Source organism: Narcine bancroftii, chromosome 1 (assembly GCF_036971445.1).
Source record: "Narcine bancroftii isolate sNarBan1 chromosome 1, sNarBan1.hap1, whole genome shotgun sequence".
NCBI lineage: Eukaryota > Metazoa > Chordata > Chondrichthyes > Torpediniformes > Narcinidae > Narcine > Narcine bancroftii.
This window is the reverse complement of record NC_091469.1, coordinates 239,847,137-239,862,384: the sequence shown is the minus strand read 5'-3', so window position 1 is coordinate 239,862,384 and position 15,248 is coordinate 239,847,137. Positions and strand designations below refer to the sequence as shown.

Sequence of the window (15,248 nt, the reverse complement as noted above, 5' to 3'; positions counted from 1 at the left end):
TCATAACAGGCATAATATATTCCTTCATTGAAACTAGATTGAGTGACAATCTAATTAAAGAATAATTAGAGTGCATTTCTTAAATACCAACTACCTCTCCATGTCCTATCAGGTACACGTTATGCTGCAAACCATTTTCATGTATGAAAACGAACTGGTTCAACCTGCCCAATAATATTGTTTCCAAGAATACTTTTATTCTGTTTTCCACATGAGCTTTGTGATGCATCAGTATGAAGAACCAAAGGGATAAGGTTATTATCTTATAACCTATACTCCGTATAGGACTTGCTGGAAATATTCAACAGATGCAAAATATGTGAATACAACATCTGGAAAGCCTATATATTTGAGGGAAAAAACCCAAGATTCCACTAAATTTAAACTTAGACAGTAACAGGCCATTTCAGCCCAAGAGCCCATGCCACCCAATTAACCTACAATGCCCAATATGTTTTGAACAGTGGGATGAAACCAGAGCCCCTGGAGAAAACTCACACAAACATGGGAAGAGTGCACTAATGCTTTAGAGTTGGCCGGCGCTGGGTTTGAACCCTGATCCCAGTTGCTGGTGCTGTAACGATGTTGCACTAACTGCTACCCTAATCGTGCCACCTCCAAATGTAGCAATAGTAAATAATTCTAAAGAGAAAAGGCTTTAGAATGGTATTGATAAAATAGAACCTTGGCAAAAAGTGCCGATGCAATTCTGTGACCGTATTTTTGAGATGGTATATTTTGATTTAAAAAATATTAGTTTTATACACCAAATGAGGTGCTCAGAGCAAGAGGATTTCCTTTCAAGGTCAAATTAAATAGAATATAACTAATCAAACCTTAATGCTAAATTTCTGCATAACACCAGAAGCATTCTAATGAATAGGAATAGTGTATTTACTTATTACACCAGGACAATACAGATTTAATTGATGCTATTTGCAGCAAAAAAAACACATGCTAGAAAACTGATATGAAGCAAAAAGTGTTGGAAGCACTCTAAGTCAGGCAACACATGTAGGAAGAGAACAATGGGAAACCCTTCAAGATGCTTCATAAGAAGTTTCATTTTTCTCTTTAATTTAGTTGTTACCTTGGTCTCCACACAAGCACAAACTTTTATTGTCCTCTCTTTCTCTGCAACTTAACTCAGTTGTTTTCTTTCTTTTTCCATTCTAATGAAAAGTCCTTGAACTGTAACATCTACTCCAGTGGTTCCCTCTGCCATCGGTGCTCTGTGATTAGTAAGGGATTGCTTAAGGTGATCTGTGGGTGGGAAGGGAAGGTTGAGAATCACTGCTCTGGACCCAATTGTTACTGAAATAGTTTGCTGGAGAAAAATGGTCATTGGCCATTCTGAAACCATGGACATAAAAAGTCGATTAAGGTACAATTAAAACAATGGTTCTCAACCTTCCCTTCTGACTCACATACCACCTTAAACAATCCCTTACTAATCACAGAGCACCGATGGCACAGGGAATACCTAAAGTGGAGTGTGAGCGGAAAGAAAAAGGTTGAGAAACAATTTGTCTTTCCTAAGTAAACATCACAAAGGTCCCAACCTGAAACATTGACCAACCATTACTGCCCATGCACACTGCCTGGCCCACTGAGTCCCTCCAGCAGTTAATTGTTTGCTATCGGCAGTTCTTGAGCTTCTCTGTTTCTTTCCCAAATGATGCAGCTTAACTTGCTGAGTGATTCATAATTTTCGGTTTTTATTTGGTTGCTGATTAGCAACAAACATTTGACCCTCTTGGTGGGACGTTTATATGGAGGTTTGATTTTTTTTCTTTAAGTGGAATCAAATTCAATACTGTAATTGTGCTCTTGCTTGGTGTTTTCTTCATCTGTATCTATGTTAGAGTGGGTCTGCTGGACAGCTCACGGACGAACTCTTCTCACTGTACCAGGTATAATGTGACAAGTAAACTTCCAATTTGTGCTTTGTCTGGACAACGATTGAAACACTCACACTGGGGTCCATACAAAGACAACCAGTAAAAGTAGGTTGGATCAGCTCTGGAGAAAATTTATCTGTGAAAAGATAGACACAAGAGGTTATGAATTATAATGTTAGGTAATAAGCAATAATCTAGAATAATTTCATCTTATAATTACCTTAAAGTACATCTCTGCCAACCATGCACTACCATTCTAATCTCTTAGAGACTTGAATAATGCAAGAATAGCTCTGTTCTCTGACCACAGTGACTATTTGACCTCAGAGTGTCTCTCCAGCCTTTTCTGTTTTTATACGAGAATGGCATTGACCTTAAAACATTTTCTTATTTTGCTATTATGTAACTTATTTATTCATTTTTTCTGTGCGATACAAGACTGGATAATACTTATATATCTAGTGTGCACCCTAGGAGAAATAAAATATATTGATTGATTCGAATTTACATAAATAATTCCATTTGTAAAAGTTATTCATAAGCATATTAAAATAATTAATGGGTGACTGGTGATAAGAAAATTCAGAAAACTGAAAGCTATGAGCACAAAACATTAAAAATAATAAATTTCATGAAAATGAATGAGAGTGCCTATGCATTCAATTTCCCAATTACATTAACAACTTCTACTGATGCAATAGAAACAGAAAATGATCAAGCAGCTGCTGTAGAAAGAGGACCAGAATTAATATTTCATGTTGAAGATCCTTCATCAGAGCATTCTAACCTGCTGAGTGTTTCCATGATTTATTTATCCATGCACATTGACATTGGGATTATCCAGATGAAATTCAGAAGAATGTAAGAATGAGTTATTTCAATTACTTTCTTTTTTTGGGGAGTGGGGTGGGAGGGGGGGGGAAGTTGTTTGGATATGGTTATGACCAGGCCTTAATAGTATATTGGGAGATGACGTCCCAAATGAAGATGACCCAGAAGTGACTCTAGTGTGTGGCAAGCAACTTCAGCATCAGTGGAAGATCTCACTCGTTCTTTTTGGAGTCTCAAGAATGTACCAACAAGATTTTAAAATTAAAATTTGCTTCACTTTCTTCACTCTTCTCAACTGTGCTAATATGCCACAATGTGGGCCTTCTGGTGTTTGTCATTATGTAGAAACATGCTTAACTTTTGACCATTAAATGATTATCAACTTGCATGGAGAATAAGTAAATTATTGGAAAGTCTTTGGAGAGTTAAATTCAAGTTCAGCATTGTACAGCATTTTGTAGCTCAGTCCAAGGTTCACAGAGCAAATCTTCTGTGCATGTTTACATGAGAACAAATTGATATCACCAACATGTTTGAGGGAGTTCATAAGGTCCCTTATGCTTTTTTTTAAAAAACATTTTCAGACAGCTGTTTAAATGACTGTCTTCAGAGTGACAGCAAGTTTTAGTCTTTCTTCCCCCAAAGGACTTCAATATCTCAGCAAGTCAAAAACCCTTGACAAAAGCAAACAGGGGAATTTTTCTCTCTGACCTTTTAGTTGCCTGTTTCAACAGAGGGTAATGCTTCCTGATGAATCAAGAATTTTTTTCTGAAATAGTGGGTTTTTTTGTTTCACTTGAGTTTTCATCATGAATTAAGCAAAAGTTATTCTGTGTCCTAAGGCAGCAGTTTTCAATTATGTGTGGCTAGTCAGTGTCTCGCTCCATTTTACATCAGGTCAGTTCTTTTAAGAGTCTACAGTTGAATGAAAATGGTCAAAATCTGTTCTGTGGCACAATCCCATGCATATTATCATGTGATTATGTTACATGTAGAGTTTTTCAAATGCATGTATTTAGAAATATGGTTGTCAGATCAAGTCTGTTATTTTTCTCTAAGGTTGTAGATGCACAGTTTCCCCTTTACAGTTATAGCATAACTGGCAATACTTAAGTGCACATTGCTTAACCTATTCAAATGTCATGTTATCCTCCACTGATACTGGACAGTCATCTTGAGATCCGGAAACCAAAAAAAAATCCATCAATTCTTTGTTGTGTTCCCCTCATCCAGTGGGAGACTCGGCAGCACCAGGTTCCAGCAAGGACTCCTCATTATGTTCTCCGACTTCTTTCTAATGGTTAACATAGCCTATTAATAAGTGCCTGAGGTTGTGAAGGTGCATAAGCCCAAACCATCAAAGTGATGTGCACATTTGTCATCTATCATTTGAGTTTCCATTATTCTCCATGGAAATTGAAGATTGAAGGTTTTTCTGCATGTTAGTGGCTCAAGGCCAGTAACAAAAAGGTTAATACTTTTCTGGATTTTCCCATTGCTTTCATTACTGATACCTTTCAGCACTTAATAGTAAAAGCACAAGAACAGCACTCTCTTAATCAAAATGAGGTATTGAAAGGATGTAATTTCAGAATCTGCTCTCTGCATTTTGTATATTGCTGGTACTTGTGACTTAGTACATTTTTGCTCCACAGTAAACCACATTTTATAGTCCTTAGCCTTGGTTAATCTGGTTATGAACTGAAAGTAAATGAATTATTTAATTACAGAAAGAATATTATGTAGTCTCGCATAATTCTAATCCATTGCTCAGCAAATCTTTGTATATTCTCTCAATGTCTTAATTCCCCACCAATGTCTTAATTCCCCACCAAGCCCCTAAATCTGTAGTTCTAATTCTTTGATTCATATACAAAATCTTCTTTGTTGAGTTTGTTTTAATCTCTTAAGTGTAACAAAGTCTGAAAATTGCATCTCATCTATTGCAAGTTCCTTTGGCATAAACGTGTGGGAACCTTGTCATAAATGCAGAATGGAAAAAACGTTGTCATGCCCCATTGCTGCACATCATTTAAAACAGTCTCAGAGTGACACTTGCACGAAAATTTTCCACCCATCAATTGGGCTAATTTTTAAATGCAACAGATCGACACAAAAGGAAATGGACAAATGAGAACATAGAGGAGATTTTTAAGTTTGCTGGGGTGCTAAGAATTGCCTAGACCCTTGGTTCTCTACCTTTCTTTCACCCACAAATTACCATAAGTAATCCTTAGCTTACCTCGGACCCTTAATATTAAGTCCATGAATATTGAGTCAGGGTGTATGGGGCTGGTGAACACTTGTTTCTTCCCAGACCACTGTCGGAACTTGTGTTTTGTTTTAACGGGAAGACGTTTTGTAAACTTTGTTCTACATATCACATTTTCATTATATCAGTGATGTTATTCAAAGCCCTATTGCCTTATTATCAATGGTTCACAGTCCAAAAGTTGAGAAATAATGGCCTAGACCAACTAAAAACACTCTGAAAAAGACTGCAAAACATTCTTGATATTAACATTAATTTGAAGGAAAATTGACTGTACATTTGTGGAATCCTTCCCAATTAACCTTCTTTCTCTGTCTTTCCCCCACCCCACCCCCTTCTGTCATAGCAACAGTTAAGACAAAATATGCTCCCATTTATAGCAAGGAATTTTTATTCTCCAGAGCACCAAGCATTCTTGGTGGGATTCTGAGTTGGAGGATGATGGAAGAAGGGGATAAGCTGAGTGAGAACATGGAAGATGGAATGGAATGTGAACACCACAAAACAATGGACTATTTGTTAAATGGTGAGAGGGTATTCCTATTTAAAAAGGACATACAGATACAGCAAAAAATGAACTTCTGAAAGACTAAGTGGGTTGAGCAGCATTTGTGCAGACAGGGGGATGGTTGACATTTCAGGTTGAGACCCTGTATTATTGTTTCTTCCTGATTGCAGCATCTACAGTCTCTTGTGTCTCCTTATAACCCCATCAAGTGACTCCGTTGTTACTTCTCATTATGAGAGAGCTTGAGTGCAAGTCTTATTGCATTTACATGAAGCCTTTTTGATACTGCACTGGCCTATTGTATATAGCTGTTTCACAAATATAATATTCTGTGTTTGGCAAAGATTTTTTCTGACCAACCAACATAATTAAAACTTGTTATTTGGTTACCAAGAGAAGCTTATCTGCTTATCACAGAGATGAAGAAGGGAGAGAAAGGACTTGACTCTACTGCAGCTCATCAAAGAGCTAAGATTTTCTGTGTCAGAGGTACACTTGTGCCAGTTGAGTTATCAAAGGTAACTGCCACACTGAACTTTATAACCAATGAACCATTTCAAGCAACTGATTAATGCATATTTCCCAGTTTGCCACAACAACAGAAAGGCTTCTGAAGCTTTCCATCCAAGTGGAAAGGACTCTGCTTGCTTTTCCTTCCACAGAGGCCTTCAGGCTAAGTTGCTGTGTTCCAGGCTTCCTAAAGATTCAGGAAGTGATAAGACTGCACTGTGTGGGAATTCAAGAGTGGTGGATCCACTGTATAGCTCAGTGGTTCTCAACCTTTTCCTTTCCACTCACATCCCACCTTAAGTAATCCCTATGCCATTGGTGCTCTGTCATTAGTAAGGGATTGATTAAGGTAGAATGTGAGTGGGAAGGGAAGGTTGAGAATCACTGCTCTAGACCCATTTGTTACTGAAATATTTTGCTGGAGAAAAATGGTCATTGGCCCATTTCCTTTTGAGTTCTGAAACTGTCCACATAACGAGTCAACGAGGTACAATTAAAACAATGATTTTCAAACTTTTTCTTTCCACCCACATACCACCTTAAGCAATCGTTTACTGATCACAGATCACCTATGGCATAGGGATTGCTTAAAGTGGTGTGTGAGGGGAAAGACAAACATTGAGAACCATTGGCATAGACCATTTAAGACTGTGCTGAGGAGAAATTTCTTCATGCAGAGAGTGGCGAGCCTTTGGAATTCTCTACCCTTGAAGAATGATTTTGTTTCTTTGAAGGTGGATATCAATAGATTTCTGGATGTGAAGGAAATCGGGGATGTGGGCATCCTCCAGGAAAATGGTGATGAGGTAAAATATTAGCCATGATCTTGATGAATGGTGCAGCAGGCTCAGAGAGGTATGACTAACTGCTGCTCCTATTTATATTCTTATTGTAAATAAGTTGAAACAAATTAAAATGTTCAACTGTATGTTACTCAGGTTTGTTTATTGTTCAAGTTTATTTATCATCTGATTGTACCAATACACCTCGATGAAACAGTGTTCTTGGGTTCACAGTGCAAAGCAATGAAAACACACATCCAGCACCTAAACAGACAAGTACCTTAGCTGTATACATATTTTAAAATAAATATTATTAATTAATAATAGTCTTGGAGAGTTGTTATAGCAGTTCATCAGTCTTAGCAGTCTCACTGCCCATGGAAAGAAGATGATTCTCAACCTGGCAGTTCTGCCTCTAATCTTCTTTGGCTTGGCTTCGCGGACGAAGATTTATGGAGGGGGTAAAAAAGTCCACGTCAGCTGCAGGCTCGTTTGTGGCTGACCAGTCCGATGCGGGACAGGCAGACACGATTGCAGCGGTTGCAAGGGAAAATTGGTTGGTTGGGGTTGGGTGTTGGGTTTTTCCTCCTTTGCCTTTTGTCAGTGAGGTGGGCTCTGCGGTCTTCTTCAAAGGAGGCTGCTGCCCGCCAAACTGTGAGGCGCCAAGATGCACGGTTTGAGGCGTTATCAGCCCACTGGGGGTGGTCAATGTGGCAGGCACCAAGAGATTTCTTTAGGCAGTCCTTGTACCTTTTCTTTGGTGCACCTCTGTCACGGTGGCCAGTGGAGAGCTCGCCATATAATACGATCTTGGGAAGGCGATGGTCCTCCATTCTGGAGACGTGACCCATCCAGCGCAGCTGGATCTTCAGCAGCGTGGACTCGATGCTGTCGACCTCTGCCATCTCGAGTACCTCGACGTTAGGGGTGTGAGCGCTCCAATGGATGTTGAGGATGGAGCGGAGACAACGCTGGTGGAAGCGTTCTAGGAGCCGTAGGTGGTGCCGGTAGAGGACCCATGATTTGGAGCCGAACAGGAGTGTGGGTATGACAACGGCTCTGTATACGCTTATCTTTGTGAGGTATTTCAGTTGGTTGTTTTTCCAGACTTTTTTGTGTAGTCTTCCAAAGGCGCTATTTGCCTTGGCGAGTCTGTTGTCTATCTCATTGTCGATCCTTGCATCTGATGAAATGGTGCAGCCGAGATAGGTAAACTGGTTGACCGTTTTGAGTTTTGTGTGCCCGATGGAGATGTGGGGGGGCTGGTAGTCATGGTGGGGAGCTGGCTGATGGAGGACCTCAGTTTTCTTCAGGCTGACTTCCAGGCCAAACATTTTGGCAGTTTCCGCAAAGCAGGATGTCAAGCGCTGAAGAGCTGGCTCTGAATGGGCAACTAAAGCGGCATCATCTGCAAAGAGTAGTTCACGGACAAGTTTCTCTTGTGTCTTGGTGTGAGCTTGCAGGCGCCTCAGATTGAAGAGACTGCCATCCGTGCGGTACCGGATGTAAACAGCGTCTTCATTGTTGGGGTCTTTCATGGCTTGGTTCAGCATCATGCTGAAGAAGATTGAAAAGAGGGTTGGTGCGAGAACACAGCCTTGCTTCACGCCATTGTTAATGGAGAAGGGTTCAGAGAGCTCATTGCTGTATCTGACCCGACCTTGTTGGTTTTCGTGCAGTTGGATAATCATGTTGAGGAACTTTGGGGGACATCCGATGCGCTCTAGTATTTGCCAAAGCCCTTTCCTGCTCACGGTGTCGAAGGCTTTGGTGAGGTCAACAAAGGTGATGTAGAGTCCTTTGTTTTGTTCTCTGCACTTTTCTTGGAGCTGTCTGAGGGCAAAGACCATGTCAGTGGTTCCTCTGTTTGCGCGAAAGCCGCACTGTGATTCTGGGAGAATATTCTCGGCGACACTAGGTATTATTCTGTTTAGTAGAATCCTAGCGAAGATTTTGCCTGCAATGGAGAGCAACGTGGTTCCCCTGTACATCATCACCCTGTACAAAAACAAAGGCGAGAAATCAGACTGCTCAAACTACAGGGGAATCACGTTGCTCTCCATTGCTCTGCCTCTAATACTATGGGGAGAATGAGGGGATTTGACTCTCATTGTAAACATATTCATTTATCTGAAGTGAATTTTAATTAGTGTACAAGTTGGCAACTACTATATTTTCCAGCAATCTTCATGTTATTGTGGTAGTCTTTTGAGCATATTATTATATGCAAAAATATCCAGTCCTTTTTAACTTTAAGCTTTCACAAACTTAGTAATATTTTAGTTTGTTCTTGATTACTGTATTGAGGCAGCAATTTTGATGAAATAAAATTGGGGTTATTGAATACATTGACATAAACACGGTAAGCCACGATTAGCATTGCCATTAGAGAAGTGCATTACAAGTTCAAATCCAGCACTGTCAGGAAGGAGTTTGTACCTTCTCCCCGCTTCTGCATGGGTGTCATCCCACTCTTCAAAGCATACAGGAGTTGCAAGTTAATTGCGGTATTTTGGGCAGCATGGATTCAAGGGCTGGAAGGTCCTGTTACCATGCTGCATGTCTAAATTTAAAAACTATCACCCATCCCTCTTTCTATATTAAAGTCTAACCCTGGGGTATCTGTTCAGAGTGAGATGCCAGGGAAATTGGGAGAAAGATGAATTTAAATTGTGTTAACCCACTAGAAGATTGTTGGTGAATGAAGGTAATGGTTATATAAATTTTTAAAAAGTTTTCAGTCTGGGTAATATCTGTAATATTTATAAATATGCTGAAATAAAATAGTTTTGTCTTGTCTTGATGGAAACTCCATGATACCACTATCTCTGTACTCCAATACACTTTTCTGATAAATCAGCAAAACTCAGTGGCAAATAATGCCAATACAGTAACTTTCTGACCTTTTCAGAATGCACCTTAATTATAAAATCTCTGGTAATGATATGTTTCAAAGAAATTTGTACATTAAATATTTAAAAAATCTGATAGAAACACAATTGATTGTAGAGGGCCAATACATTGATATGGTCATGTTAATAGCATCTTAGTCGTGCTTATCAATTCTTCTTGGATCTTGGTTCTTTGAATTAACATTTTATAAATGAGAATGAGAGGAAAATTCTAAATAGGCTCCAGCAATTAAATTCAGGATCTGGATTTTTTTTCTTTGCATGATGCAATGGCAGATCGATATGTAGTTTTGTTGCTGTTAAATGTTCAAACTGCCTATTGTCGATGATCTTTCTGGAATCATTGGATTCTGGTATGGTCCCAGAGGGCTGGAATATTGCACTTTCACCCCACTATTCAAACAGCGAAGGAGGTAGCAAAAATGGACTTATAGATGGGTTAGCCCGTTGTCAGTGGTTGGGAAGATGTTGGAGTCGATTGTCAAGGATGAAGTTACGGAGTACTTGGAGGCACATGACAATGGCTTCCTTCAGGGAAATTCTTGCTTGACAAAGTTATTGGAATTCTTTGAAGTGCCAAGTCATCTGGTTAAGGGAGATGGAGTGGATGTTGTGTATTTAGATTTTCAGAAGGCCTTGGACAAGTTGCCGCACATGAGGCAACCTCACAAGATAGGAGCCCATGGTAAAACAGGAAACATACTAGCCTGGGTGGAGTTTTAGCTGATTGACAGGAAGCAGAGAGTTAGAATACAGGGATCCTATTCTGACTGGCTGCCAGTTGCTAGTGGTCAGTAATGGGCCCATTTCTTTTTATGTTCTTTTTAATGATTTGTTTTTTTATGGAATGAATGGCTTTGTGGCAAAGTTGGCTGATGATACAAAAGTAGGTGGAGGAACAGGTAGTGCTGAGTGTGGTGCTACCACTACGTGTATAGATGTGTATATATATGTGGCTGGCCCACCCCCTGAACCTGTGACTCCTCCCTCCCAGATATCAAATCCCTCCCTCAGTACCTGCCTTGGAACCAGGCCAGCAACATGGAAAGCCTATTACAATTCTCTGTCTGATTGTGGTTTATTGGTAGCACAAGTTAATCACCTTAATTTTAGACTATGGACAAGGTAGTGCAGGTGGATAGATTAGACAATTACCCCAAGGATTCAGAGGCTTTGACTAAATTTGGCCCGTGGTGCACTGACACAATGTTTTCATGAGGCACAACGAGGTGTAGAGTGAAGAAGACGAGGGAAGTGCTCATCACTCAAGTCGGCCACTGGGTTTTCCAAGCGATAAGGGACTAAGTATTTACTCTGAAATGATGGGGTTCCTGCCGAAGTAGTACCAGGCCCTGATGAATGGCGTATACAAATGATTCCTCCTGGGCAGCCGAAAACAAGTGCCAGGTGAATCGGTTGATGAGTATATGGGAGCATAGTGGCACCTGGGGCAAGCCTGCGACTACCGAGAAGTCTCTGCGGCTGCCCACTTTGAAGGCCTAATACGGGATGTGTGTGCAGCTGAGTTCAGCACTGGCTACGTCAGACAGAGACTCCTGGAAAAAGATGATCGGAGCCTGCAGGAAGTAGTGGACTTAGCTAAATCGCTGGAGACTGTGCAGAAAAGCACCGAAGCATTCTCCTCAGGTAATGAGGCTACCATGTGGGGGACACAGATGCTGCCATCTTGAGGTGCAGTGTCCCATGTCACTACCCCTGCCATTGAGTGCCAGAAGTGCTACTTCTGCGGACACAGGAAGAACCCCCGGAAGAGCTTCCCAGCCCGAAGCGCCACATGCTCCACTTGCGGGAAGAAAGGGCACTATGTGAAAGTGTGTAGGTCCCAACCTTCCCCCAGAAGCGCCGCATGTGACCAACACTGTCACCATCTTGGACCACCCCATTGTAGTATCACCTCAGGCGTCACTTCTGGTGACCAGGGACAGATCGACAGGGCTCTGGGGACGACAAGCCAGGGTGGCACCACTCCCAATGCAAGAGACTGCACTGAATGCATGACGTGGGGCAGCCATCTTGGCGAGTGCCCCAGAACCAACACAGTAGCGACTTGAACAGCGACAAAATGCTTGCCTCCATCGTCCTTGACCAAGAGACCCCGCATCAAATGGTCAAAGCCATGATGAGCGTCGAGGTAAATGGCCAGCCTACGAACAGTTTCTTTGACACAGGAAGCACTGAGAGTTTCATCTGCCCAGGTATTGTAAACCAATACTCCCTCGTTATAACGCTGATGCAATGTAAGGTCTCCATGGCCTCCAAATCCCACTCAGCCAAGATCAGTGGCTGGTGCACCATGACGCTGACTATGCGGGGCACAGAGTACAGGAACTGATCATGCCGGTCATACTGGGACTGGACTTCCAGTGTCAGCTACAGAGCATCTGAATGCAGTTCAACGGCCCCCTCTCAGTCTGCAACATCAAACTTCTGAACCGGCCGACTCTATCCCCCCTGAACTCTCTGGGTCCCACCACCGCCCATGTTTAAGAACCTCACCCTCAACTGCAAGCCGGTAGCAACTAAGAGCCCCAGGGACAGAGCATTCATTAAAGCAGAGGTCAAATGGCTCCTAGCAGAAGGAGTCATAGGACCCAACACAGAGAACTCAAGTTATGGTAGTAAAGAGCAGAGAGAAACAGCACATGGTCATTCACTACAGTCAGACCATAAACCGCTTCACTCCGCTAGATGCCCACCCACTTCCCCGCATCGCTGATATGGTCAACAAGATCCCCCAGTTCCACGTTTTCTCAACTATCAACCTTGTTGTCTAACCACCAACTACCAATCCAGTGTGAGGACAGCCTATACACTGCCTTCAAGGTGAATGGCTGCCTCTACCACTTCCTCTACGTCCCTTTCGAAGTCACCAGCGGGGTCTCTGTCTTTCAGAGGAAGATGGATCGCATCATCGATGATTCAAGGCCACATTTCCCTACCTGGCCCATGTGACCATTTGTGGCCATGACCAGCAGGATCATTACACCAACCTCCACAAGTTTCTCAAGATGCCCAAAAGCCTCAGTCTGAGCTATATCCAAAAGAAGTGCGTCTTTAGATTTCAAATCTGGTTATCCTGGGCTGCGTGGTGGAGAATGACATCATTGGGCCAGACCCGGCCCACATGCACCCCCTGTTAGAACTCTCTTACCCCAGACCCTCAAGGCCCTGAAAAAGGGCTTGAGCTTCTTTTCCTATTATGCCCAGCAGGTCCCCAATTACGTGGACAAAGCCCACCCCCTGGTGAAATTGGCCACCTTTTACCATCGGCAGAAACCCAAATGGCATTCATGAGCATCAAGGGTGACATCGCCGAGGCAGTGATGCACGCTGCAGATAAATCCATCCCCTTCCAGATGGAGAGTGATGTGGCCGCTATACTCAACCAGGCAGACAAGCCCGTGGCATTCTTTTCCAGAACCCTCCAGGGCCCCAGGTTCCAGCACACAGCTTTTGAGAAAGAGACCCAGACCGTAGTGGAAGCCTGTGCACCACTGGATGCACTACCTGGCCGGAAAACCATTCACCCTGCTTTTATGCTTAACCATAAACAGTGGGGAAAAATGAAGAATGACAAGATCCTGAGGTGGAGAATTGAGCTATCCACCTACAACTATGAGATCTTGTATTGGCCCAGGAAGCTCAACAAGCTTCCTGATGCCCTGTCCCCAGGCCCCTGCACCAATGCACAGTTGGATCATCTCCAAATCCTCCACAACAACCTCTGCCACTCCGGAGTCTCCATGCTCTCGCACTTTGTTAGAGCCTGTAACTTCCCCTACTTGGTTGAAGACATAAGTGTGTTGACACACAACTGCCCAGTCTGCGCTGAGTGCAAACCCCAGTTCTATCAGCCTGACAAAACCCAGCTTGTCAAAGCCACCCGCTCCTTCAAGCAGCTGAGCATGGACTTGGACTGAGCGTGTACTTTGATGGACCTGTCCTGTCCATCAATAACATTAACATTGTGGATGAACACTCCCATTTTCCCTTCACCATTTCCTGCCTGGATATGACCATGGCCACAGTCATAAAAGCACTACACAGTACCCCTGCTATATCTATAGCGACCGGGGGTCCTCGTTAATTGAGCTAGGAGCTGCGCCAGTACCTGTTGGCAAAGGGCAGAGCCATGAGCAGGATCACAGGCTATATTATTCCCCCAGGGGAATAAACAGGTTGAGAGGGAAAATGCCACAGTTTGGAGGGCGATCCTCTTAGCCCGAAGTTGAAAGGACTGCCCACTTCCTGGTGGCAAGACGTCCTCCTCAATGTGCTCCATGCTACCATATCCCTTCTCTGTACGACCACAAATGCAACACTGGATGAAAAGCTCTTTCCTTCACCAGGAAGTCGGGATCCGGAACCACACCACTGATGAACCCTGGGCCTGTACTGCTTCAAAGGCACATCAGACACCACAAAACTGACCCTCTGATCAAGTGGGTCCACCTCTTCCATGCCAAGCCCCAATATCTCTACGTGGAGTATCAGGATGGTCGGCAGGAAACTATCTATTATATAGTCAGGATAATGTGAACTATTTGGTAACTGCACAAGAATACACTCTTCTCGCTGTAGTAGCTGTATTGCACCACTGTGGGGCGTATGCATATGTATAGAGAGTGTGAACAGTTTCCTGAGATGGTAGAAGACATCAGTAAGTATACTCTCTTCTGTTATTTGAATCTTGCATCTCTGTTATTTAAGAAGCCTCCCAAGTAACTTCAGAGACATAACAGTCTCTATTCGGAACCTAGAGCATGCAGAAGATCCCTTGACTGACTGGCCAATCCCCTCCATCGGTATCCCTGACCAACCAGCCCCATATAAGTGCCTGAATTTGCATCCCAACCTCCAACACCCCCTCAACCATTGGAGGCAGAGCCTGTTGCACAAGACACCACCTGGGAACCGACAGCTATGCCGCAGCAGACCCTGCAACCATCACAGCAACAGATGAGATCACTGGACAGGGTGAATCTGTAAGGGTCTTTGGAACTTCAACGAACATTAAACCACAACACCCTGCCGGACTTTGTTTTAAAAGGAGGGGTTAATGTGGTGCTACCACTGTGTGTGTGTGTGTGTGTGTGTGTGTGTGTGTGTGTGTGTGTGTGTGTGTGTGTATGTGTGTGTGTGTGTGTGTGTGAGGGGGTGGTGGGGGCTAGCCCACCTCCTGAACCTGTGACTCCTCCCTCCCATATATCCCTATAAAGGCTATCACACCCAAACCCTCCCTCAGTACCTGCCTTGGAACCAGGCCAGCAACATGCAAGCTGTGCAGTCACTTGAAGGTGATTAAAGCCTATTAATGATGACTCTTTGTCTGATTGTGGTTGATTGGTGGTACACTGAGGAAACTGGGAAGCCGCAGAAAGACTTAAGCAGATTAGGAGAATGGACAGACCAAATGCAATATTGAAAGTATACCTGAGCGTCCTCCTGCAGGATAGCCTAAGGATAAACTTGCATGTTAATCTGGTGTTGAATAAGGGGAAAGCAATGGTG

General features: G+C 42.9%; 1 protein-coding gene and 1 long non-coding RNA gene across 3 annotated transcripts in view; one reads left to right on the top strand and one right to left on the bottom strand.

Annotated features, from left to right (window-relative positions):
- Positions 1-1,591: 1,591 nt before the first annotated feature.
- Positions 1,592-15,248, bottom strand: part of LOC138740630 (uncharacterized) — a 151,809-nt gene continuing 138,152 nt past the window's right edge. For both annotated transcript variants that reach the window (XR_011343091.1, XR_011343088.1), the window contains exon 3: positions 1,592-2,037. The gene's annotated coding sequence lies outside the window, so the exon portion shown is untranslated. The remainder of the gene's footprint in view (positions 2,038-15,248) is intronic.
- LOC138751137 (uncharacterized) overlaps positions 3,575-15,248 on the top strand; it is a 40,523-nt gene continuing 28,849 nt past the window's right edge. The window contains exons 1-2 of the long non-coding RNA XR_011349746.1: positions 3,575-3,629; positions 5,406-5,530. This is a non-coding gene — a long non-coding RNA (uncharacterized lncRNA). The remainder of the gene's footprint in view (positions 3,630-5,405; positions 5,531-15,248) is intronic.